The sequence below is a fragment of the Canis aureus genome, chromosome 9 (assembly GCF_053574225.1).
Source record: "Canis aureus isolate CA01 chromosome 9, VMU_Caureus_v.1.0, whole genome shotgun sequence".
NCBI lineage: Eukaryota > Metazoa > Chordata > Mammalia > Carnivora > Canidae > Canis > Canis aureus.
Genome location: NC_135619.1, coordinates 50,102,385 through 50,130,063, shown reverse-complemented (window position 1 = coordinate 50,130,063; position 27,679 = coordinate 50,102,385). Strand labels below are relative to the sequence as shown.

Genomic DNA, 27,679 nt, shown 5'->3' with positions numbered 1-27,679 from the left:
CAATTTCTCCTTACAGGGAGGGAACTGGAGAAAGGGATGGGTACATAGAGTGAACTCTACAACAAAGAGTTAACCCTTCCCGGGTAACCTCGGCCGTGAGCGTCTGCCCCTTCCTTGCTTTCTACTGCGCAACCAAACTGTACCCGAGCTTGAACCAACCAAAGCCATCGCATCCCTTGCCAGTTGACTTAACAGACACTTTTGGCAGCCTATCATGACTTCGAACTGCCCAGCCATCAGCCAATAACAACTAAACCTTGGTACTGGGCGCTCCGGGTCCGGACGGGGGCTAATACCGGGTTCAGGAAAAGGGGCGGTGAGGAAGCTATGACGGACAGCCGGAAGGAGCCAATCAGAGCAGAAAGCCGCCGCCCCGCTATCCAATGGGGAGACAGAAAGTATGAAACGGGGCGGGCCTGTTGTCATGGGGGAGGTGGTGGCGCTTGGTGGCTACTGGCGGCCGAGGTAGAGGCAGTGGCGCTGGAGTTGGTTGGGGGGCAGCGGCAGGTGAGTGCCGGTAACGCGGGCCTGAGGTCTGGGTGGGGGCCGTCTCGGGCCGGAAACTCCAGTTCGGCGCTCCCGAGGCGGAGGCCGAGAGGAAGGGGGCCTGCACTGTGGGCCGGGTCGGGCCGGGGCCAGGGCGGCGGCGGCGGCGGCGGCGGCGAGTTCGCGCTGACTGGGCTGGTGGGAGAATGGCCCGGTTCCCGGCGGCGGAGTTCGCGTTGGCAAGATAGGCTGGGGCCGGACCCGAGCGGTTCTGGCCGGCAGGTCCCTCGGGACGTCCCGCTGCTTGGGTCTGGGGCACTGACCGGCGGCCGCTGTGGGAGCGGTAAGCCCCTTGGGAGACGGGAGCGGACGGGGTCCCGGGGGGGAGGGGCGGGGGGCGACCCGGGGTGACCGGCCACGACCTGGTCCGAAGACCGGGTGAGCCCGGGAATGCACACTCAGGGCAGCTTGGGTGCCAGGGAGCAGAGAAACCCGGGAAACCCAAGAGCGGCCCGAGCGGAGAGAGCTGGGGGGCCGGGAAACTGGGAGTGGCCCGGGTCCGAGGGAGAAGGGAGTCAGACCGAGGGCGGCCGGGGTTCGGGAGGACCCCGAGGGACCTGAGTGCGAGCGGGGGCGTCGACGAGAGGCGAGAGGCCGGGGGTGGGGGTGGGGGTGGGGGTGGGGCGGGGGACCCTCCTGAGAGAGGCGGCGGTCCGAGGTGGAGGGCTCCGGGTTTCTGGAGGGTGGGACCTGTGGAGACCTTGGACAGCTGGAGTGGAGCGGAGCGCCCTGCCCCCACCGCTGGGCTGGGCTGGGCGACCCGAGACTGGAACCGGGAGCTCCTGGGTCTCAGGACCCGCGCGCCACCGGGGAGCCTCGAGGAGTAGGTCGGATTGGAGACTAGGGTGAGGGGTCTGCGGGGGAGTGGAAGTTGTCTCAGTTGGAGAGGAGTCAAGCAAAATGACACAGGGGTGGGCGGGGAGAAGCAGTTTCCTCGTAGGAAGCGCGTAGTAGATATAGGGCGTAGTAGGAGGGAGTGAGAAAGTTGTTCAGGGTGAGAGTGGTGGTCTCGTGGGGACCGGCCGGAGGAGCGGCTACGAGAAACTAACAGTGTGGCCGTTAGTGTGTTCTCAGGACTGCAGAAATAGAAGGCACCTCGCCTTCATAAAACTAAGATGTGAGAGAAAAAGCTCCCAAAAGTTGGGTTAAGTAACTTCTTGCATTCCAGTGCTTTAGGGAAAATTTTTTTTTTTTTTTTTTTTTTTAGGATGACACCAATGATATTAGAAAATGAGGACATTGACAGGATGGAGAGTTTGAAAGAGAAAGGGGGGATAAGTAGCTCAAACTAAGGGAATAGGCAGGACAGGGGACTTGATCAAAAAGATGGACGTCATGAAAGGATGGACGTACCCTGGCCAAATTAGAAACTTGAATTCTGGTTCCGCCACTTAGCTTGGACAATTTAACCTCTCTGTACAAGTTTCCTCCTCTGTGTAATAGGTATAATAATAGTCCCTATTTCGTAGGGTTGTTTTTTTTCCACGTGTGTTAATATTTGTAGAACTTTTAGGATAGCGATTGGCACAGAGTGAGCACTGTGCTTACTGACTGCATTGTTAAATAGAGAGCATAAAGACCTGGGTTCTTTCATGCTGTGGTTCTCAAACTTCAGCTTGCACCAGAATCACCTGGAGGGCTTGGTAAACTACAGACTGCTGGCGGCATCCAGAGTTTCTGATTCAGTAAGTCTGGGGTGGATCCTGAGAATTTGTATTTATCTCAGGTGATGCTTATGTTGGTCAGAGGCTCACACTTTAAAAACCACTTGCTTCAATGAAAACAATAATAACGTAGCAATCTTAAAATATCTGTCTACCCTGCTAGAGACAAGTAGAGGCACATTGCAAAAATGATCCGAATATAAGGGATACCCATACCCACTGTGAAGCCTATGTTTTTCAGATTGTGGATCGTGATTTTTTCGTAATTTATAAAATCAATTTACTGGGTTACTGCCACATTGAAAATAGGATGAAATAGAATGGAATTGCACTTGGTAAGGAAAAGCATTGTTTGGGAAATGTTTCTCATAAGTGTGTGTACTAGATCACTATGTAAAATGTATTTCTTACAGTCAGAAGAATTTGAAAAACTGTTTTAAGCCAGGCAGTGCAACAGAAATAATCCTTCAGTAAGGGTTTCTAGGACTGGCTTTATTATTTATATCTTTATTTTTCTTCTGGTAATTTGGTGGTGATGCGTTCTATTAAATTTCTTGAGCTTCTGATTTGGTTTCTCATGTTTGCCTTGTCACATATTGTGTTGTGCCTCTTTTTAGATATTGAGAATCTTTGGTATGAGGACTTAAGGAAATCTGAGGCAGAGGGGATGAAATTGAGTGGTGTTTCTCAGATGTGGTACACTTTTGTTTCACTTGTGCCCTCTTGTTTACCCTTTCTGTAAGGCACTGTCTGTAAAAAATACCCCTAAGTATACTAGACATGTTGTCTGTAAACAACTAATGCTGAAATGGACTGGTTTGAGAACAGTTCATGTATAGAAAATAAGCAGAAGCAGAATAAGACACATTTCAAAGGAGAAAAGCAGAGGAGTGTTTTTTTTTTTTTTTTAAAGAGAGTGAAAGTTATTTAAAGCTTCTCCTGGCCTTACACTAATAGAAAACATATCAAAGCATTTTTAAGGGAATCGGATATACTTGTGTATTTTAGATTTCTAGGTTTTTGAAGAGAAGACAGTGATAATAATCCACAGTAAAGTGCACCTGGGATAGAGGGTTAACTACAAAGTAAATAGTTTATTAAGCAGGAGCTTTTGTTTTGGTGATTTTCTCCCTTGAGAATGAGCTGGATGTGGCATACATTATAAATTTAACTTAAGGGACTTAAATGTAATCTACAGTACCTTTTTAAAATTATGTTAAGAATATATATGTATTTTCTGTGTTGTTCTTGGTTTGGTTTTTCCTCTGTAAAAATCTAGATGGTTTGTATTTAGGAAGAGTTGATTTAGATTAGTTTTTGTAGATATAAGAGCAGAGAAAGCAATACTGAAAACTGAGAGATTCATGCAGTACTCTTTAAAATCTTTAATCCAGGGGATTTATGTAACCCTTTCATTAATGTTTTATGCAATTATGAACAAAGTCTTGGTGTAGCTTTGCATTAGGATTTTTACATAATTTCTTATCTCAGAAATAATTTTTCTCAGACTTTTATATTTCACTAAATTATTTTTGCTCGGAAGACTACAAAATATAGAATCATCATATATTTGAATTGAAAACATAAGCAATCTTTTCACAAAATAAATTTACTGATTTTTGTGACGAAGGTTCCAAGGATGAAAGCTTTTAAATTCCTTGCATTTTGTTAAATGGAGTATCCCTACCACCAAAATGGTTGTTCTGTAAGTCTCTGTGCATTTGGTAGGCACATTTGTAGAGGTCATTCAATTCTTTACTAACTGATGGAGGAATGTAAAATCTTAATAATTGAGCGTGGGAATAATATGAATGTTCATTCCTTGTAATTATGAACATTGACCGGTTTGAGTACTTGCTTAATAAATGGACTTTATTCAAGTGACTTTATTATTCACCGATAATTTAATCACACTCAACTATGAATAGCTCTGATTGCTCAACTTATTTTACAGTGAGATTCGTTAATCTGTAGTTGAATAAGTGGTGGTTTTTAAGTCTCAAAGAAACTGTATGTTCCTGACTGGACAATTTAGTGAGACTTAATTTCATATATCAAAGAAAACTCAAGTAAATGATTTTAAAAAGTAGAAGTTCAATTAACACTAGTTAATTAAATTTATTTTCTATTACAGTAGCGTTTTATCCTCTTTTATAAATAGCTTCTGATCTGCTTTCTCTGCTTCTAGCCTTTACCCATAGAGTAAATCCTAGTGGAAATGTTGGTCTCTGAAAATCTAATTTTGTAAAGGTACAGAAACCTATGTCTGGTTTTCAGTTTGTTGAGAGAACAACTTTTATCCGAAAAGGCCTCTTGGTAAACTTAACACCTTAATAAAAAGTTCTTTATTTAATATAGTACTTCAGAACCTGCATTTTATTTTGGGCTTGCCAAAACATCTATTTATTGTATTTGATAGCTTTTGATTTCCACAGAATGGTTCTTGAATTCTCCTAATTTCTAAACTCTGATACATGTTTCTTTGATAGGGCTAAGGAGGAAGGAAACAGCTGTACTCTTTAAATATTAAGAAATAATTTCTCTATCTTTTTTTTTTCTTACATTAAAATAAATACGTTTATTTGCCAAGAAAATTTGTTTCAGTAATATAACCTATTGGAAATTTCATTATTAAAGTTAGAAATACTCTATAAAGCCTTACGATGTTTATGTGAGACACAGGTTCTGATAAGTAGGATGTCCTTATGATACTGCAATATATTTTTGAAAATATTAAATATACACTTGGAAATCTTGGGGCAAAAGGAGGATTGAAACTAAGGGAGAATGAGGAGAATACTGACATGTGTTTGAGGAGGAGTTTGGAGGAACTGTAGGAAGTAAGTCTAGAGTAGTGAGCCACTCTTGGCAGTTTTCCTAGAGTGACATATGTAAAGGAGGATGATCCTATTTGCAGCATTCTCCCATGGACATATTTTTTGTACTGTGCAGTTTCCACTGCTTGCCATAACTCTTCCTTTGTTATCTTCCACTTGGAAAAGCAGGTCAGAATGCAAGTGAGTGAATAGACTGAGAATTGCTAGTCCTAGAGGATGGGAGCCTGGGCAGGACCATGTGGAATTAGAAGGCTGGGCACTTGTCTCTGCTTCTGCAGTTCTTGGGAATAGGTTTCTAGCAATCGTAACTAGGCCAAACCATACCACTTGTCCTTCCCAGTGGAGTCTGGAATTAAGCAGTGGGAAGAGACCCCTCAGTCCTCTTAAATGGGTTAACTAAGGAGCTGGCGTATTAATTAGTGTTCGGTGATTTCCCCTTCTCTTACCACCAGATCTATTTCTCCTCGCTTGCTGATTCTTTACATTCTTCTTATGTTCTATTAATCAGGGAAAAGTTTTGAGTTCTCTGATTAGGTAGCAGAAATCTTTTTTTTTTTAATTTTTTAAATTATTTATTTATTTATTTATTTATTTATTTATTTATTTATTTATTTATGATAGTCATACAGAGAGAGAGAGAGGCAGAGACACAGGCAGAGGGAGAAGCAGGCTCCATGCACTGGGAGCCCGATGTGGGATTCGATCCCAGGTCTCCAGGATCACGCCCTGGGCCAAAGGCAGGCGCCAAACCGCTGCGCCACCCAGGGATCCCCCAGAAATCTTAATTGTGGTAATTGTGTTTATATTAAGGTGAATATAGTTAATAAGGAAAATGATTATCAGATTATCAGTTCTTTAGAGAGGAAAAGGGATAAAAGTTGTAGAACACTGCTTGGCTCCTGAATAAAAGCAAAGTCAGGGAAGCCAGCAACACAGAAATATAATATTAAGTTGATTTATGAAACTTAAACTTCAATTTTGAATTCTTTACTCTTTTGTCTTATTTTTAATCGCATCTGTTGAAAAACTTGAATCTTTCTTTTAACTCAGCTATATTTTTTACCTTAAGTCACAGTAAATTCTTTTTTTTTTTTTCCCCACAGTAAATTCTTAATTATTTACACCTAGATTAGCAGAATTATAACTAGTCCCTAAATTCTTTTGGGTTATGAAGTATAGCTGTGGAACCTGTTAGATAAATATTTCATTAGACTTCTATTATTTTTTCTTTTTAAAGATTTTATTTATTCATTCATGAGAGACACAGAGAGGCAGAGAAACAGGCAGAGGGAGAAGCAGGCTCCCTGCAGGGAGCCCGACGTGGGACCGGGGTCTCCAGGATCACGCCCTGGGTTGAAGGCAGGCACTAAACTGAGCCACCCAGGGATCCCGATTTCTTTCTTTTTTTTATTTTTTAATTTTTTTTTATTTTTTTAAATTTTTATTTACTTATGATAGGCACACAGTGAGAGAGAGAGAGAGGCAGAGACACAGGCAGAGGGAGAAGCAGGCTCCATGCACCAGGAGCCCGACGTGGGATTCGATCCTGGGTCTCCAGGATCGCGCCCTGGGCCAAAGGCAGGCGCTAACCGCTACGCCACCCAGGGATCACTCTTTATTTTTTAAACTAACATTTAAGTATTGAATCTCCTTGGCATTGAGTATCCTTATCAGCAGTTTTCTTTTTTTTTTTTTTTTAATTTTTATTTATTTATGATAGTCACAGAGAGAGAGAGAGGCAGAGACACAGGCAGAGGGAGAAGCAGGCTCCATGCACCGGGAGCCCGATGTGGGATTCGATCCTGGATCTCCAGGATCGTGCCCTGGGCCAAAGGCAGGCACCAAACCACTGCGCCACCCAGGGATCCCTATCAGCAGTTTTCAATCTGCTACCTGTGACACTTTGGGGTGGATGTTTTGTACAGTTTATTTGGTCATCAAATATTATCTGTAGACAAAATTATTAAGTTCTAAAAATATGATTATACTTAAAATGTATATATATTTAGAACTTACTACTTTCATACATATAAACATGTATATAATACATATAAATGTTGAGATGAATGAAATTTTTTTTTTTTAAGATTTTATTTATTCATTCATTCAGAGAGAGCGAAGAGAGAGGCAGAGACACACAGGTGGAGGGAGAAGCAGGCTCCATGCAGGAAGCCCGATGTGGGACTCGATCCCGGGTCTCCAGGATCACACCCCAGGCTGCAGGCAGCGCTAAACCGCTGCGCCACCGGGGCTGCCCTGAAATTTTTTATTTTGAAGGCTAGACTGAATTCATAATAGCTTTGATTGTGTTGACCATTTGCTTTGTTGGTGGATGTTGAATATTCAGCTATTATCGTATGGGGATTAGTTACTGTTTTGACTTTTTTTAAAAATTTAATTTTTTTTCTATTTTGACTTTTAAAAATGTTCATCCTTAGGGATCCCTGGGTGGCGCAGCGGTTTGGCGCCTGCCTTTGGCCCAGGGCGCGATCCTGGAGACCCAGGATCGAATCCCACATCAGGCTCCCGGTGCATGGAGCCTGCTTCTCCTTCTGCCTGTGTCTCTGCCTCTCTCTCTCTCTCTCTCTGTGACTATCATAAATAAATAAAAATTAAAAAAAAAATTTAAAAATGTTCATCCTTAAAAGTTCTCAGTCTATTTTTTCTACCTTTTCCTTACCCAAATGTGCCATTTCAGAAACTGGTATACTTCTTTTCCCCCCAACATGGCGTATGCATTCTTTTTTTTCTCTCTTTTTTGGGGACAGCTTTATTCAGTTATAATTGACATACAGTGAAATTGAAGATGTTTAAAGTATACAGTTTGATGGGTTTTTACCTATTTATCCACCGCAATCAAGATAAGGAACATACTTAACCATTCTAAAAGTTTCCTTGTAATCTGTCTCTCCCTTTCTACCCAGAGAGGTAACCACAAATCTGCTGTCATTATAGATTACTTTGCATTTTCTAGAACTTTGTCTAAAGAGAATTGTATGGTATATACTTTTTTTTGATAGGAAGGTCTGGCTTCATTCACTCTACTTGATTTATTTATTTATTTATTTATTTATTTTTTAAAGGAAAGTTTGTTTGTTTTTAAGATTTTATTTATTTATTCATGAGACACAGAGAGAGAGAGGCAGAGACACAGGCAGAGGGAGAAGCAGGCTCCATGCAGGAGCCCGATGTGGGACTCGATCCCGGATCTCCAGGATCACACCCCAGACTGCAGGCGGTGTTAAACCGCTGCGCCACCGGGGCTGCCCCTCTACTTGATTTATTTAAGATTTATCCATGTTATTTTGTGCATCAGGAATTTATTTTTATTTCTGAATAGTATTCCAATATAATTAATTATATTAGAATTTAAAAAATCTATTCTCTCTCTCTCTTTTTTTTTTTAAAGATTTTATTTATTTATTCATGAGAGACACGCAGAGAGAGGCAGAGTCACAAGCAGAGAGAGAAGCAGGCTCCCTGCAGGGAGCCTGATATGAGACTGGATCCTCCAACCCAGGATTATGCCCTGAGACAAGGCAGATGCTCAACTGCTGAGCCACCCAGGCATCCCTAAAAGTCTATTCTCTTGTTGATAGACATTGGATTGTTTCCAGTTTTTGGCTCTTCAACAAAGCTGCTATGAACATTTTTTTTTTGTTTAAGATTTTATTTATTTATTCATGAGAGACAGAGAGTCAGAGATACAGGCAGAGGGAGAAGCAGGCTTCATGCAGGGAGCCCAATGCAGACTTGATCCCCCAACCCAGGATCACGCCCTGAGCCAAAGGCAGACACCAACTGCTCGCTGAGCCACCCACCCAGGAATCCCTACTATGAACAATTTTGTTTAAATTAAGATTTTATTTATTTATTCATGAGAGGCAGAGAGAGAAGCAGGTTCCATGCAGGGAGCCGGACGTGGGACTTGATCCCGGGACTCCAGGATCACGCCCTAGGTCGAAGGCAGGCATTCAACTGCTGAACCACCCAGGTGTCCCTGCTATGAACATTCCTGTACAAGTTTTTGTATGGACATGTGTTTCCATTTTTTAATTTATTATTTATTTATTTATTTGAGAGAGAGCATGCACAAGTGGGGCAGGGACAGAGAGAGAGAGGCAGGACAACTACAACCCCCCTGCTCTGAACGGGGAGCCTGTGATGGGGGTTGATCCCAGAACCCTGAGATTGTAACTTGAGCTGAAGACAGACACTTACCGGGCTAAGCCACCCAGGTGCCCTGCATTTTTTTATTTTAATTTTTTTAAAGATTTATTTATTAAGGGATGCCTGGGTGGCTCAGTGGGTGAGCATCTGCCTTCAGCTCAGGGCATGATCCCAGGATCCTGGGATCAAGTCCTGCATCAGGCTCTCTGCAGGGAGCCTACTCCCTCTGCTTATGTCTCTGCCACTCTGCGTCACTCTTATGAATAAATAAAATCTTTAAAAAACAAGATTTATGTATCAGTTAGAGAGTGCCCACACTTGAAGACATAGAGGGTGAGAACCTTGAAGCAGTCAGACTCCCCACTGGGGATGGAGCCCAATTGGGCTCTATCCCATGACATATGAGATCATGACCTGAATGGAAACCAAGGGTCGGTGGCCCAACTGACTTAGCCACCAGGGGCTCCTTCATATATTTGGTATATATCAAGTAGTACTAGAATTGCTGGGTCATATGGTAACTCATTTTTCCAAGGCAGCCATGAATACCATTTTGTATTTCCACCAGGAGGTGGGAATAAGTATTCCAGTTTCTGCACATCTTCACCAACACTTGTTATTACTTTTGTTTTTTTATTATAGCTATCCTAGTGGATGTGAAGTGATAACTCATTGTGGTATTGTTTTGAATTTCCCTGATGGCAATGATGTGAATTTTTTCATGGATTTATCAGCTATTTGTTTATCTTCTTTGGAGTAATGTTTTTTTGAATCCCTTGCCCATTTAAAAAATGGATTTATTTGCCTTTTATTATTGAGTTTGAGTTGTGAAACATATACATTCTGGATACAAGTCCCTTATCAGATACTAGATTTGCAAATATTTTCTTTCTTTTTTGAAAATTTATTTTTTTAAATCTCTACACCCAGCATGGAGCTCTAACTCATGACCCCAAGATCAAGAGTCACATGCTCTCTTCCAACTGAGCCAGCCAGACACCTCTATTACAAAAGTTTAATAAAATATTCTGCTTTGTTGCTAATTCTTCCAAGTAGCAGGTTTTTGGCCTTTTGGTGTAGTGTGGCATTTGGGATCATGGTGCCAAGGGAAGCATTTTAGAGTTGCAAGAATGGATTATAGGGCAGCCCAGGTGGCTCAGCGGTTTAGTGCTGCCTTTAGCCCAGGGCGGGATCCTGGAGACCCGGGATCGAGTCCCATGTTAGGCTCCCCACACGGAGCCTGCTTCTCCCTCTGCCTGTGTCTCTGCTGCGCTCTCTCTCTTTCTCATTAATAAATAAATAAATAAATCTTAAAAAAAAAGAATGGATTATAAAAATCCACTGATATAAATATATGCTTATAATTTCATCCTTATATTATTATCTACTTGAACATTAAGTGAAGTTCAGGTGTCATTTTTTCTGCTTACTGTGCAGCTTTGCATCCATAGTTCTATAGAAGCTTCAGTACTGAACCTTTTTTTTTTTTTTTTAATTTTTTATTTATTTATGATAGTCACAGAGAGAGAGAGAGAGAGAGAGAGAGAGGCAGAGACACAGGCAGAGGGAGAAGCAGGCTCCATGCACCGGGAGCCCGACATGGAATTCGATCCCGGGTCTCCAGGATCGCGCCCTGGGCCAAAGGCAGGGGCCAAACCGCTGCGCCATCCAGGGATCCCAGTACTGAACCTTTAATGGAAATCAGGGTCAGAGTTTTAAACATCTTACTTAAGGGAAGAATAGTCTATCATACCCTTTCTTTTTTCTCCTCTTTGCTCCCCACTCTCTCCCAGTCTCCGCCTTTATTTTATTTTATTTTATTTTTTTTCTCAAGATTTATTTGAGAGAGTAAGAGAGCATGCACAGGCATGTGTGCTTATGTCAGCAGGGGGAGGGGCAGAGTTGAGAGAATCTCTAGTAGACTCTTTGCTGAGTGAGGTCGGACACCTGGGGCTGGATCCTAGGACCCTGAAATCAGGGCCTGAACTGAAACCAAGAATCAGACTGAGCCACCCAGGCACCCCTCCCCTCTTTAACTCACCTACCCTAGTACCTTTTTTTTTTTTTTTCTAAGATTTTATTTATTTATTCATGAGAGACATAGAGAGAGGTAGAGACATAGGGAGAGGGAGAAGCAGGCCCCACGCAGGAAGGCAGACGCTCAACTGCTGAGCCACCCAGGTGTCCCTATTTGCCCATTTTTAAAGCCAGAGATTGTCAAATTATTGTTGAAAACAGCTCTTACAGGAAGTCAAAGTGTTGTATTCAGATGAAAATAGATGAGAAAGTAAGAAAAGGGGGAAAACTGTCTTATTGCCTTAAGCAATAAAAATGATTTCTAAAATACATGAATTAATGCATATGTGAATTTATTTCTTCAACAAATATATTTTTTAGCTGTGGATGCCACTGAGCCACCCAGGTGCCTCTAAATCTTTATTTAAAAAAATTTTTTTTGCCTCTAAATCTTTAAAAAAACAACATCTAACTCTAAATTGAGCTCTTTTTTTCCCTATGTTTTAATATGCATTATTTTTTTTCTTTTTGGATATCTTGAGAACAAGGGAAAGTATACATCTTTTACATGGTATTTGAATTTTGTGTGTCTAAACTCTCTGTAGAGTTTTGCACTTTTAGAATATGAGGGCAGTACTTTGCCAAGTAAGAAGTAATTTCCTGAGAAATCAGGTTGCTGGCTTGACTTCTTGCTGTGCCTTTCCCTTCTTTTTCATTGCTTTGTAGAAGAGCTGAGCTTAGTCCTGTGGAAAATAGCTAAATCACCTATTTTCCCTAGATCAGAGTAAACATGATTGGTATATACTTGCCCTGTATTGAATTCTATAACTTTTTCTTGTTATAGTTAAGATACCTTGACTTCATTTGATAACTTTGACTTCATTTGATAAGTTGGCTGTTCATATCTGAAATAATACTAATGGTGTGTTCCTTCAATGAATGTTCTTATTCTTTTGGTCTTTTTTCCCCCCTCTCTAGTATACCTAGTTAATTTGGGGTATCCCTGTGCTTTTACAAGAAAGCCCAGACACTGAAATATAGTCATAGTTTCTATGATATTGACCCTTCATTATTATTTTTTTTAAAGATTTTATTTATTTTAATAGAGTATGTGCGTGTGCAAGTGGGGCAGGGAGGGGCATAGGGAGAGAAAATCTCAAGCAGATTCCACTCTGAGGGTGCAGCCGTCTGAGGAGCTCAAGGCAGGGCTCGATCCCACCACCCAGATCATGATCAGAGCTGAAATTAATAAGAGTCGGGCACTCAACTAACTGAGCCACCCAGGTCCCTGACCCTTCATTATTATTATTTTTTCCTTCATTACTTTTTTTAAATAACATTAACATTTATTTTCTCTATTTTTTCCTTATGCAGATTTTTCTGTATACATAATTTTGGAACCTGCTGTTTAAAAAATATTTTATTTATTTATTCATGAGAGACATACAGAGAGAGGCAGAGACATAGGCAGAGGGAGAAGCAGGCTCCCTGCAAGGAGCCTGATGTGGGACTCGATCTCGGACCCTGGGAACATGCCCTGAGTGGAAGTCATATGCTCAACCTGAGCCACCCAGGTGTCCCGGGACCAATTTTTTTTTAAAGGAATTAAAAAAATTTTTTAAAAAATTTTTCTTATTTATTCATAGAGACAGAGAGAGGCAGAGACACAGGCAGAGGGAGAAGCAGGCTCCACGCAGGGAGCCCGATGTGGGACTCGATCCCGGGTCTCCAGGATCACGCCCTGGGCTGCAGGCAGCGCTAAACTGCTGAGCCACCGGGGCTGCCGAAAGGAATATTTCTTTATTCCTTTTTTTCTTAAGGAATTTATTCCTTTATTCCCACCCCCCTCAATGTGAGGCTTGAACCCATGACCCTGAGACCAAGACCTAAATTGAGACCAACAGTCAGTCGCTTAGCTGACTGAGCTACCTAGGCCCCCCTGGAACCTGCTTTATTTTAACATGCATTTTAATATCATTGTAATTATTTGAAAACAGTTTAAAATAGCTGAGGAATATTCCATTTATGCAATTTCCATAGTTTTTACATTCAGATTACTAATTTCCAATTATTATAAACAATATTTTTTTACTTAAACAAAATTTCATTGAATGTTGCTAAACACAGATCTTTATCCACATTTTTTTTTTTTTTTTAAAGATTTTATTTATTCATGAAAGACACAGAGAGAGGCAGAGACACAGACAGAGGGAGAAGCAGGTTCCATGCAGGGAGCCTGATGTGGGACTCTCTCCTGGGACTTTAGGATCATGCCCTGGGCCAAAGGCAGGCACTCAGCCTCTGAGCCACCTAGGCATTCCTTTATCCACATTTCTACATTGGTAAGCTAGATTGCTCTAAGTGGAATTATCAAGTCAAGGTATGTTTCTAAGGGTTCTCAAGAGAGCAAAACATTGCATAATTGCTTTCTAGAATGGTACAAATTTACATTCCCATTAGCAACGTATGAGCTTGAGATATATACCCTTGCCAGAGTGTTATCATTTAAAAATATTTGCTAATTTGATAGCGAGAAAATAGTAATTGGTTTTTGAAAATTGTATTTTATCACTAGTGGAACATTTTTATTTTAAGATTTTATTTATTCATGAGAGACACAGAGAGAGAGGCAGAGACACAGACAGAAGGAGAAGCAGGCTCCATGCAGGAAGCCTGATGCGAAACTCGATCCCAGGACTCTGGGATCACACCCTGGGCCAAAGGCAGATGCTCAACTGCTGAGCTACCCAGGGGTCCCACTAGTGGAACATTTTAAATATTATGAAACTTTAAGTATTTCCTTTAAGTGAAGTTGTATTCCTGTTCTTGTCCTTTTTTTTTTTTTTTTCTTTTTGAGTGGTCTCAAATTTTTTTTTAAAAGATTTATGTATTTATTCATGAGAGACACAGACTGAGAGAGAGAGGCAGAGACATGGGCAGAGGGAGAAGCAGGCTCCTTGCAGGGAGCCTGATGTGAGACTTGATCCGGGATTCAGGATCACGACCTGAGCTGAAGGCAGGCACCCAACCGCTGAGCCACCCAGGCATCCCTGGTCTCAAAAAAAGTTTTTTTTTTTCTGGTGTCAAATTTTTATTTGGATTCTAGGGATGGATAATATTCAAAGCTGTGACTTAATTTGCATAAGTGAGCAGCAAAACATTTAATGTCCTTTTCAATTTTGTTTTGCCCAGGTAATCTGATTTTGTCTGTTCTTGAATTTCATATAAATGGAATATATACTCTTTTTATCTGATTTCTTTTTTTTTTTTTTTTGAGATTTGCGGACTTTATTTTTTTTATTTTTATTTTTTTTTATTTAAAAAAATTTTTTTTAAATTTATTTATGATAGTCACAGAGAGAGAGAGAGAGGCAGAGACACAGGCAGAGGGAGAAGCAGGCTCCATGCACTGAGAGCCTGACGTGGGATTCGATCCCGGGTCTCCAGGATCGCGCCCTGGGCCAAAGGCAGGCGCCAAACCTCTGCGCCACCCAGGGATCCCTTTATCTGATTTCTTATGTTTAACATATTTTTGAGATTCATTTTGTTTTGTACATTTATTTTTTTGTTAAGGGAGTAGAAAGTTATAGCGATAGTATGCTCATTTAAATACAATGCCATTTAAACAATCACTAGACCACAGTTTAAGTATTCAATGTACCTCAGGTCCAATCTGTATTTCCCTAAGACACTGTTTTCATCAAAGTAGCCATTCTAAGCCAATCTTCGTTTTTATACATGGATAATTTCTGTAGGGAACACTTAGGATGAATATGTCCCAGGAATGCATTAAAAAACATATATATGTACACAAACATTTAAGAGTTTCACTTAATAAAAGTAATATTTATTTATTTATTTATTTATTTATTTATTTATTTATTTTTTTAATAAAAGTAATATTTAATAAAACCCTGAGATTTATTTGCCCCACCGCCTTTTAAGATTTTTTATTTTTAAGCAATCTCTACACCCAGCGCGGGGCTCAAACTCACAGTCCCCGAGATCAAGAGTTGCATGCTGTACCAGCTGAGCCAGCCAGATGTCATTTGCCACTTAAAAGCACCAATTAAATTCATCAAAGTTTATGTTGTGGCAAAAAAAAAAAAAAAGTGGCAAAAAAAAACTCAAGTTACTAAACAAAAAATAAGGTTATTTTCAGAATAAAAATTATTTTCAACTAGGGATTAAAATTATAAAATGAGACAACTTGGAGGAAATGAAAAAATCTCATTTAGCAATAAATTCAAATCATAAGTGTCAGGGATCCCTGGGTGGCACAGCGGTTTGGCACCTGCCTTTGGCCCAGGGCGCCATCCTGGAGACCCAGGATCGAGTCCAACATCGGGCTCCCGGTGCATGGAGCCTGCTTCTCCCTCTGCCTGTGTCTCTGCCTCTCCCCCCCCCCCCCTCTCTGTGACTATCATAAATAAATTAAAAAAATTTTTCAAAAAAAAAATCATAAATGTCGATAACAGATGACTTCCCAGGCCGCACAGTATTTTTATTAATACCACACTTTGTTCTTCCATTCTCCTGTTGATGGACATTTTTTTTTGACATTTGTGTTATTTCCAGTTATTGTCTGTTATGAATAAGGCTCCTATTAACATTCTTGTGCAAGTCTTTTTGTGAACATATGTTTCATTTCTTTTGGTTGAGTACCTAAGAGTGGAATTGTTGCATCACAGGGTAGAGGTATGTTTAGCTTTATAAGAAATTGCAAAATGGTTGTCCACTAGCAGTGTATGAGATCCAGTTGCTGCTTCCCTTTGCCACCACCTGGGATGTTAATTTGATTTTTTTTTTTTTAGCCAGTCTAATGGGTATAAAATGATATCTTGAATGATTTCTATTTACATTTTTCAGTTGATTAAAGATGTACATTTATTCATTGTTTCTGGTCAAAATATATACAAGGGCAAATTTGCAGATTAATAGTAAATATCTTAAAAGCTTCAGTATGTTTTTTTTACTATATATAGGTGTATACTTATTTTTTTTTAAATATTTTATTTATTTATTCATGAGAGACAGAGAGAGGCAGAGACGCAGGCAGAGGGAGAAGCAGGCTCCATGCAGGAAGCCCGACGTGGACTTGATCCCGGGACCCCAGGATCACGCCCTGGGCCAAAGGGAGGTGCTCAACCACTGAGCCACCCGGGCATCCCGGTATATACTTATTAATCTGATTTGTAAGCTCAGAGCTTAATTTGTAATTGAAAGACAAATGAAAATTGGAATTTTTTTTTTTTTAAGATTTTATTTATTTATTCGTGAGAGACACAGAGAGAGAAGCAGAGACACAGGCAAAGGGAGAAGCAGGCTCCATGCAGGGAGCCTGATGTGGGACTCGATCTCGGGTCCCCAGGATCACACCCCAGGCTGAAGGTGGTGCTAAACCACTGAGCCACCCGGCTGCCTGAAAATTTAAATCTTATACTTGAAAAAAAAATTTATTTCAAGTAAAAGATTTTTCAGAAGTTCCATATCATAGTGGTAATTCATGGAATTAAGTAAACTTTTATAGTTGATTAATGTTTGTGAGCATTTTGTTAAGTAAATGATTTGTTTATTTATTTTTATTTTTATATATTTTTTTAAATAGTAAATGATTTTTTTAAATCAGACTTGAGGCTGTGTTTTTGTAGAGCAGTTTTTTGAATTTGGCATATTGAATCATTGATTCAGGAACATTAAAATTGCATGATCTGGGATCCCTGGGTGGCGCAGCAGTTTGGTGCCTGCCTTTGGCCCAGGGCACGATCCTGGAGACCCGGGATCGAATCCCACGTCGGGCTCCCGGTGCATGGAGCCTGCTTCTCCCTCTGCCTGTGTCTCTGCCTCTCTCTCTCTCTCTCTGTATGACTATCATAAATAAATAAAAAATATATTAAAAAAAATTGCATGATCTGGTTAGGAAACTAGCCTGTATTTGAGTCACACCTGAGAACTGATAGTCTGGTAATGGGGTTAGGTGGTAGTAATAATACTGCAGCAGCTAATGCTATATTCCAGGCATTGTTCTAAGTGCTTTACATGCACTAATTCACAAAAACTCCTATGAGAGTAGGTATTGTTACTATCTTTATTATTATCATAATTTTATTTATTTAAAGATTAAAAAAATTCTTCATTTAAGACAGGATAAGTAGGGGTGAGAGGCAGAAGGAAAGGGAGAAGCAGACTCCTGACTGACTGGGGAGCCCAATGTGGGGCCTGATCTCAGGACCTGGAGATCATAACCTGAGCTGAGGGCATACGCTTAACCATCTGAGCCATCTAGGCACCCCTATTATTATTGTTTTTAAAGATTTTTATTTGAGAGAGAGAGAGAGTACACAAGCACAAGTAGGGGTAGAGAGGGAGAGGGAGAAGCAGGCTCCCCACTGAGCATGGAGCCCCATGTGGGTTTGATTCCAAGACCCTGGGATCATGACCTGAACCCAAGGGAGACACTTAACCGACTGAGCCACCCCATCCTTATTATTATCTTTATTTTCCTGTTGAGAAGTTTGAAGCACAAAGGTTAAGCAATTTTGCCCAAATTCATAGAGCGAATGATGGATTCAAACATAGGTAGTTTGGCTCCAGAGGTCATATTCTTACCCATCATTGCTTAAGTGAATTACATGCAGTCAATTTTGTGTTCTTTATAGAGCATATCCTTGTGTGGTCATAGTTTAAATGGGGATTTCAACTTTGCAAGTAGGTTCTCTGCGAGTCTCCTTCACTTCAGTATCAATACTCCTGTCGTATATCCCAGGGGGATGATTTATAGAAGGAAAGTTTTATCAGAATTAACAGATGGTGAACAACCCTAGTAACCTGAGATTGAATGCTTTCCTAGAGAAGATGTCATTTCTGTCTATACCTTAATTGAACCTTGGAATTGGAACAACTACTTTCAGACAGTCTTCAGCTGTGTTTGTTTAACTGGTCTTTGTGAAAATCTCTAAATGTAAATGTTTAACATCCTTTGGAAACAAACTGAGATATGAAGTTAATGGAGCTTGTGCCTGAAAATGGTGGGCCTAGTAACAGCATTCCCTAAATATATGATATTCATTGATATTTATGATGCACAGACACAAGAATCACAGTTCTTTTTTTTTTTTTTTTTTTTTAAGATTTTATTTATTTATTCATAGAGAGAGAGAGAGACAGGCAGAGGGAGAAGCAGGCTCCATGCAGGGAGCCCAACGTGGGACTCGATCCCACGTCTCCAGGATCAGGCCCTGGGCTGAAGGCGGCGCTAAACCGCTTAGCCACCCGGGCTGCCCAAGAATCACAGTTCTTAAAATTCTTTTCTTCCTGAATCTCCTGCATACTGAAACCATGAAACTCTTCTTTTAGTTTGGATTTAGATAAGATAAATCTTTGAGGGTAGGGCTGGATTTTTTTTTTTTTAAGATTTTATTTTATTTTATTATTATTTTTTAGAGATTTTATTTGTTTGTGAGACACACACAGAGAGAGAGAGAGAGAGAGAGAGACAGGCAGAAGGAGAAGCAGGCCCCATGCAGGGAACCTGATGCAGGACTCGATCCCAGGTCTCCAGATCACGCCCTGGGCCGAAGGCGGTGCTAAACCGCTGAGCCACCCAGGCTGCCCTAAGATTTTATTTTTAAGCAATTTCTGTACCCATTGTGGGACTCAAACTCACAACCCCGAGATCAAGAGTTGCAGTCTCCACTAACTGATCCAGCTAGATGGCCATAGATTTTTTTGGTCAATTTCCATGAAGGAAGGTTTGAGGATGGAAGGAAATGAAAGTATGTATTGGCTTTTTTATTTTGCCACACTTCTGAGTCTTCTTCCGCTTCTGATTTGGCATTGTTGATATCATGGGTGACTTAAATAAATTGGGGTAGATGGGAAGCATTTTGTGTGTATTGAATGAAAGAATGTAAATTCTTTTTTTTTTTTTTTTAATTTTTAAAAGTTTTATTTAAGTAATCTCTACACCCAACTTGGGGCTCGAACTCATAACCCTGAGATCGAGTCACATGCTTTTCTGTCTGAGTCAGCCAGGTGTCCTAAGAATATAAATTTTTAATTTTTATTTATTTATTTTTTAAAGATTTTATTTATTCATTCATGAGAGACACACAGAGAGAGAGAGAGGCAGAGACACAGGCAGAGGGAGAAGCAGGTTCCATGCAGGGATCCCGATGTGGGACTCGATCCCGGGTCTCTAGGATCAGGCCCTGGGCTGAAGGCGGCGCTAAACCGCTGAGCCACTGACGCTGCCCAAGAATATAAATATTTTTAAAAATATTTTTAAAATTTGTTTATTTGAAAGAGAGAGACAGTGTGTGAGAAAGAGCACTAGTGAGGAGGAGAGGGATTAAGCAGTCTCCGCACGAGCAGAGAGCCCAACATGGGGCTTGATACCAGCACCCCAGGATCATGACCCAAGCCAAAGGCAGATGCTTAACTGAGCCACCCAGGCATCCCTGTAAATTCTTAAATAAAATAATCATGTGTTATTTAATTCCTTTGTGGCCACGCTCTGTGATTTGGCTAAATGTTTTAACTTCTCTGGTCTTTATTTTTCTTTTATGAAGTGATGGTATTGGACTTGATGATCTTTAAAGACGTTTAATACTGAATTATTTAAGTTATTCTGAAATTATAGTAAATAGCATACTGAATATAATTCAGAGTTTTTTAATAATTCAGTTTTTTAAATGTGGAAAATAAGTGTGCCAATGCTGTTTATAGAGCATCATCCATTTGTCACTGATTTTCAGTGAGGATCTTGAGTCATGTGTCCTATTTCTGTTTACATTCAGGTTTGTTTTTATGCTCTGTTTGCCTATCTCAGAGCCACTATTAAACTGTCTTTATTAACTGTATCTTTGTAATAAATTTAGATACCTGGTATAATGAGGTCTCATACTTCAATTTTGTTATTCTTTAAAATTATCTTGGTTATTCTAATCTCTCTGTTAACCTTTAAAATTTTGTGATTTTTGTATATTCTGCTTAGACTTTCTTGGTATTTGGTAATCTATGTATTTTTATTGAATGAATATAATGAACAACAGCCAGTTACCCCTTAAAGGCTTATGAATAGCAGTGTTACAAGTTAATATCAGTAAAATTATGACTTGGGAATATTGCTAAAAAACTTGACTTTTTATTTTGGAAGTATTTCATAACTTTCAAATTTGGGCTGCGTGTAAGGTTAGATATTTTGAATGGTCCTACCCCTGGCCTCCCTGCCTGCCACCTCTTTTCATACTCCCTTTGGCTTATAATTTTGGAAAGAGTTAAGTAGGATTTTTGAAAAATTGTTGTTTAGATAGTTTAAAACCACCTTAATAAAAAATAAATAAATAAAACCACCTTAAAAGTCTTGATAAATTCCACATGAAATTGATGAGACATGCTTTTAATGAGCACTTTTACTTTAAAACTAGTTGTGTATATGACCTTCATCATTTGACATTTAGACCTGTAAAAGAAGTGGTTCATATTTTCATTTTGTAGCTAGTGCATAAGGTTGAGTTCTGTAGCACACTTACTGAACATTTTGTTTTCTGTTTCTTAACTTACATCATTAACCATTTCTGTGGAATTCTACAGTTTCTCCATGCTGTAGCTGCTTTGATCTTTTTAACCTCCTATTCTCATATGTCCTTTACTTTTTGCCATTTTTTTCTTTTTATTAAGGCTGTTTGGTCTGCTTTGAATGCTTTTTAAAAAATTTTCTGTTATCCTTCTAAGCCTTTTTTTTTTTTTGAAAGATTTTATTTATTTATTCATGAGAGAGACAGAGAGAGAGAGAGGCAGAGACATAGGCAGAGAGAGAACCAGGCTCCATGCAGGGAGCCCGATGTGGGACTCGATCCTGTGACTCTACGATCATGCCCTGAGCCGAAGGCAGATGTTCAACCGGTGTCCCACTTCTAAGATAATAGAGCCATCTTCTTATATGAGGGCTTTCTTTCTCTTTTAATCCCATAGCACTTTGGTTTTTTTGTTTGTTTTTGTTTTTTAAAGATTTTATTTATTCATGAGAGACACAGAGAGGCAGAGACAGGAGAAGCAGTCTCCATGCAAGGAGCCTGATGCTGGACTCCATCCCAGGACTCCAGAATCAGGCCTGAGCCAAAGGCAGATGCTCAGCCACTGAGCCACTCAGGTGTCCCTATTTAGAGTTTTTTCTATGAAAATTGTGACACAAGATCTAAACTTATTTTTCCTTAAGACCATTAAATAACTAATATTTATTATTAATACAGTCTTTTAGAAAAGAGTTTGGCAGATTCTCATATACAGTTAAGCACAGACTTACTATAATGATCTAATAGATCTAATAGGTATTTACTCAAGTGAAATGAAAACAAAGTCAAGCAGAAACCTCTATGCTGGAGACAAATTCAAATGTACTGCAGCTGCGAGTTGACAAACCTTCATACAGTAGAATACTATTTCGCAGTCCATGCAGCAAATAGGTGGATAGCAAATGCATTGTGCTAAGTGAAAGAAGCCAGACTCAGAAGGCCACATACTGTGTGATTCCATTTTTTATGATATTTTGGAAAAAGATTAAAAGGACAGAAAACTGACTAGTGGTTGCCAGGGGTGGCATGAGAGAATGTTTTTTTTGGGGGGAGGTATTCTTTATTGCCTATATCTATTCTATATTTTGATTGTGGTGGTGGTTACATGACTATATATTTTTTCAAACTCAGAAGTATATACTTAAAGGTGAATTTCAGAGGCAGTTGGGTGGCACAGTCGTTTGACTCTTGGTTTCAGTTCTGATCATGATCTCAGGGTCGTGAGATTGAGTCCCAAGTGGGGTTTGTGTCTAGTGGCAGTGTCTGCTTGAGTTTCTTCCTCTCCCTCTGTTCCTGTCCCTCCCCCATGTGTGCACATATGTGTGAGCTCTCTCTCTCTCTTTTTTTTTTTTTTATGTTTTTTTCCTTAAGATTTTATTTATTTATTCATGAGAGACAGAGGGAGACAGAGGCAGAGACATAGGCAGAGGGAGAAGCAGGCTCCATGCAGGGAGCCCAATGTTGGGACTCGATCCCGGGATCACACTCTGGGCCAAAGGCAGATGCTCAACCACTGAGCCACCCAGGCGTCCCACTTCAATAAAAACTTAAAGAAAAAATAGAAAATAATAAAATTGCACTTTCCTTAAAAAAAAAATATATGACAACTAAATCTGCCATTGTAACTGAATGACATTCCATTTTCCACTTTCTGAATGTGTAACTATTTAAATTTTCTGGTGCTTCATCACACCCCTGGGTATTTATAATATAAATCTTCATTCCTTAAGGCAACCAAAAAAACCCTACCACTCTTAAACCTTTCTTACTTTCCTAACAAACCAATAATCATGATAATCTGAAAAGGTTGAAGTGTTTTTTGTTTTTATTTATTTATTTAGTAATGTCTATACACAACATGGGGCTTAACTCATGAGATCAAGAGTTGCACACTCCTGAGTCAGCCAGGGGCCCCAGCAAAAGCTTTTTTTTGTTAATGCAATAAAGTTATCAAAACCTATTTCTAACTGGTAACCTTTGACAACTTCAAAACTAAGCATCCAGTTTCCCTCAGCTAAAGAAAAGTGTCTTTATAACTAAATTTGTTCATTATGTCTAAGCAAACTTTAAGTGATGCAGGATCTCTCAAATTTAGCCTTCCTATTTATCAACCAGACACAGTCCTATTATCAACCAGACACAGGACTTTCCTACCACTAGGAAGGGAGTGGTTTCCAGCTTTAGGATGACACAATTAAAAAGTTCCAAACAGGAATTAAAAATAGTCTCTAGAAAGAATAACTCAGAATAAAAAGTGTTTTAGTAAAACAAGCATCAAATTAGTGTCCATCACTTAAATTCTAGACCTAACTCTGACAATGACCAGCTGTGTGACTTTGGCTTAACCTAATTTAGGCTTCAGGTTCTTTTTCTCTACTAATTCTAACACTGTAACATTCTTTTAAACATATGATAGGAGAGATGCCTGGGTGGCTCTGCCTCTGGCTCAGGGCATGATCCCAGTTCCGGGATTGAGTCCCACATCCGGTTCCCTGTGAGGAACCTGCTTTTCCCTCTGCCTATGTCTCTGCCTCTCTGTGTCTCCCATGAATAAATGGATAAAATCTTTAAAAACAAAACAGGATAGGAATGTTTGTTACAAGAAGACAAATGCTGAGTTTACATGTTTCCAGAGCTTCAAAAAATTTTATAAACGTAACGCCTGTCTACTTCTCTCTTCTCCCAAAAAAGTCATATAAGTAGACTCTCAAAACATTTTCTCATGACAATTTTCCAAAATATTTTAATATGGTAACATATGCTAGAACTTTAATTGAGGTATAATCTATATAACTGAGTTGCATTTTTTTTTTTTTTTTTTTTTTAAAGATTTGAGAGAGGAATGCCTGGGTGGCTCAGTAGTTGGGCTTCTGCCTTTGTTCGGCTCAGGGCCTGATCCCCCTGGGATCAAGTCCCACTTCGGGCTCCCTGTGAGGAGCTGGCTTCTCCCTTTGTCTGTCTCTGCCTCTCTGTCTCTCTCATGAATAAATAAATCTTTAAAATCTCTCAAGGTCAAGCAAGTGCCTCACCCACAAGGCTAATACCCATTCACTTACATAAATGAATGAATGAAACAGGCATGCATATCCAGATTCCAATATGACAGGTTGAGCACTTAAAATATACACTTAAAATTAGTTTTGAATGAACACTTAAGAATTTTTACTTTCAGTGAATATAACTTTAATTCCTATAAAAAGGCATTCATTTATTCAGTCTTTTTTTCTTATTAATACTTGCTATTTATAAGGAATTGCACTAGGTTCTAGGAATATAAATGGAACAAACTTGGGATGCCTGGGTGGCTCAGCGGTTGAGCATCTATCTGCCTTTGGCTCAGGGCGTGATCCTGGAGTCCTGGGATCGAGTCCCACATTGGCCTCCTTTCATGGAGCTGGCTTCTCCCTCTGCCTGTGTCTCTGCCTCTCTGTGTCTCTCATGAATAAATAAATAATATCTTAAAAAAAATGTAGCAAACTTGGTTGTACCCCTGCAGGTGTTTAGTATCCCTGAGTGTAAATCAGTGTTTGAGTGACCCCTTTTGTGCAGATCAGTAAAACATGATACATTTTTTAAAAAAAATTTTATTTATTTATTTGGAAGAGACAGAGTGAGTGAGTGAGAGCACATATGAGCAGAGGGAGAGGGCAAAGTAGACTCCCCTACTGAGCAAGGAGCTCGATGCGGGGCTTGATTCCAGGATCCCCGGGATCATGACCTAAGCTGAAGGCAGACAGTTAGCCAACAGAGCTACCCAGGTGCCCCTATATAATCCATTTTTAATTTGTCTTCTGGAAAGTGTGTAAACCATACTTTTGGGTGGATTGGCTTTTGTTTTTAGCATTTTATCTGTTTACCACAACTCTGTGTTATCTGTAATCATTCCTGTTTTTCAAATCAAATTGAGATTAAAGAGGTTAAATAATAATTCCTCATGTAACTATAAAACTCACTTTGAAATCCTACTTAATTTGGGGCGCCTGGCTGGCTCAGTCAGTGGAGTGTGCAACTCTTGATCTTGGGGTTATGAGTTCGAGCCTCATGTTGGGTATAGAGAGTACTTAAAAACAAATCTTTAAAAAATAAATAAAATCCTGTTTATTTAAAAAACCCATTCATTCTACTTTTCTACCTCCTGTATGTTGTAAGGTGCAAAGCCTCTATTAGAAAACTTATATTGTATGAAGTTTATTTATTTATTTATTTTATTTATTTTATTTTTTTCTTTATTTATTTATGATAGTCACACACAGAGAGAGAGAGAGAGAGAGGCAGAGGGAGAAGCAGGCTCCATGCACCGGGAGCCCGACGTGGGATTCGATCCCGGGTCTCCAGGATCGCGCCCTGGGCCAAAGGCAGGCGCCAAACCGCTGCGCCACCCAGGGATCCCTGTATGAAGTTTATGTATCTGCTTTCCTATTAGATCTGGAGACATTTTTTAGAGCAGGGACTAATCTTATTTATTTTTGGGCTCCCCCAGCAACTACTAGAATGCCTGTCACATATTAGGTACCTAAAAAATACTAGTTGAATAGTGAATGAATATATTGAATGTTAGAAATAGAGGATTTTAGAGCTCATGGAAATCATATAGACCCTAGAACTCTAAAAAGAATTTTATATTGCTTACATAGGGCCACAGCTTTTGATTTTGAGTATTTAAAAAACAACTAGTACTGTCTATCACATCATCTCATAAAAGAAGCCATTTTAATACCAGAAAAAGTAGTAAGGACAATCTCAGAGTTGCACAATTGGTAAATTTACACCCATTTTTTTGGTCATGACTGTTTAAGGATTAGATTTCAGGAACCATTATGTAATGCAACTGTCTCTTTTTAAAGATGATATATCAGCTCAGAGACGTATCAAAAGTTCTTACAGCAAGGCAGAATGATAAGGTCTTCTGACTACTAGCCCAAAACTTTGATCCAGTCACTCTAGTCTTCATCACATGATGAGATTTAGGCACAGAGAATTTGTTCCTTAAGTAAGATCCTAAGTTTGGTAAGAAGTAATGCTGGGACTTGAAGCCACATTACCCAATGCTACTTTCAGTGAGACCTATGCATTCACTTACATGTTATCTTAATTCTACCATCCTCATCCAGTTGTAGAGATGGAATTATAAGTGGATGAAAGGAAATGTTTAGGGGCACCTGGGGTGGCTCAATTTGTTAAACTTCTGACTTTGGTTCAGGTCATTATCTTGGGGTCCTGGGATCAAGCTCCATGTCCAGCTTCTTGGTCAGCAGTCTGTTTTTCTCTCTCACTCACCCCTTGCTTGTGCTCTCCCTTGTGTGTACCCTTTTTGTCTCTTAAATAAATATTTTTCAAAAAGGAAATGTTTATATTTAGCATTTTCTTTTCTTAAAAATTTCAGATTTGAGGCTTCTGCAACTTCTTCCAGGGAGGAGGAGGTCCAGTGTAGCTGCTGTTGCGCCTCAAGATCTTGATTCACATCTACAGATTAGAATATTGGTGTACCAGCCATCCTCAGACACCTCACTAAGGACAGGTATGTGAAAGAGATAGTAAAGATAAGTAGAATGAATGCTACTGTTTTTCCTTTCTATTTCTTGTTAGATGAATACCTTTGACTGCCTTTAAAAATTTAACCCTTTTTTCCCCCCTGGTAAAAACAGAGCATTTGGAATCTTAGTTGAGTGGGGCAGAATATTTTCTTGATAGTAAAATACGTGTCAAAATGTTAACAGTGGTAAAACTTAGGGTAATTAAAAGTTTTCTTTTCTCTTTTTTGTCCATTTTTCAAGTTGTATTTATGAGCTTATATTATATAGTGTTATGTAACAAACCACCCCTAACTTAGTGGGTTTAAAACATACCAGTCCTTTATTTTGCTCATGTATCTGTAATTTGGGCAAGAGTTGTTTAGTGGGGACAGCTTGTCTCTGTTAATACGTGGCCTAAGGTGAAATAGCTGGAAGAGTGGGAGGGTCAATGGCTGGGCGCTGGAATCATTTGAAGGCTTGGCACACTCATGTATCTGGTGGTTAATGTTAGCTATTGGTAGGTACCTAAGCTTGGGCTGTTAGCCAGAACACCTACACATGACCTCTCCTTTTTGCTGCTTGGCTTCCTCACAGCATGGTGGCTAAGTTCCAAGAAAGAGCATCCCAAGAGAGCAAGGTGAAGTTGCATGGCATATTGGACTTAGTTTTGGAAGTTACATAGTGTTACTCTGCTTTTTTCTGTTGGTTGAGGTAGTCCTAAAGGTACACCTAAGTTCAGAGGATATAGACATAGACATTTTCAGCATCTCATTATATGAAGGGAGGAATTTCAGCATCTCATTATCTGAAGAGCAAATGCAATGAAATCTGCCATTATAGCCATCTTTGGCGAATATAATGTACCACAGTTGGTATTACTTTTAAGGTAAGAGGATAAATGGCTGTATAGTGTGAAAAGAGGAATATTCACAGGAAATTATGGTGTATGAGTCCAGTAAGAATTTTGTGTGCTTTTCTTGAGTATGATGCTGAAAATAAGGTGCTGAAACAGGAAGAAGTGAAATAGATTTTGCATTTTCTTTTGTATTAACAAAGCAGCAAACTGAAAAATAAAGAACAAATATTTATAAACCATATGCAAAATAAGATTTGTAGTTTGGATTTTTTGTTTTTGAGAAAACGCTTTTAGTTCAAAGGCTACTTGTTTTTGTTTTGTTTTATTGGTTTTAATAATTGGAGAATTATTTGGGAAACTGGCTTCCGATACCATAGGCTTGAGAAACTAGTGCCAGTGTTATTGAGTACATCAAGTTGTTTTGTCTGTCTCTTTTAAGGACATCTATGTAATCTTTTTTAGGATTGTACAATTTTACCTGCTAAATTTCTGGTAAGTTTTT

General features: G+C 39.6%; 1 protein-coding gene across 13 annotated transcripts in view; it reads left to right on the top strand.

The window, feature by feature from the left end:
* Positions 1 to 393: 393 nt before the first annotated feature.
* The window catches only part of NUMB (NUMB endocytic adaptor protein), a 152,761-nt gene continuing 125,475 nt past the window's right edge, over positions 394 to 27,679 (top strand). For 12 of the 13 annotated variants that reach the window (XM_077909924.1, XM_077909933.1, XM_077909930.1 and 9 more), the window contains exons 1-2: positions 394 to 507; positions 26,192 to 26,326. The gene's annotated coding sequence lies outside the window, so the exon portion shown is untranslated. Of the gene's footprint in view, positions 508 to 677; positions 830 to 26,191; positions 26,327 to 27,679 lie in introns of those variants that run through there. The other variant, XM_077909922.1, reaches the window with a different exon arrangement.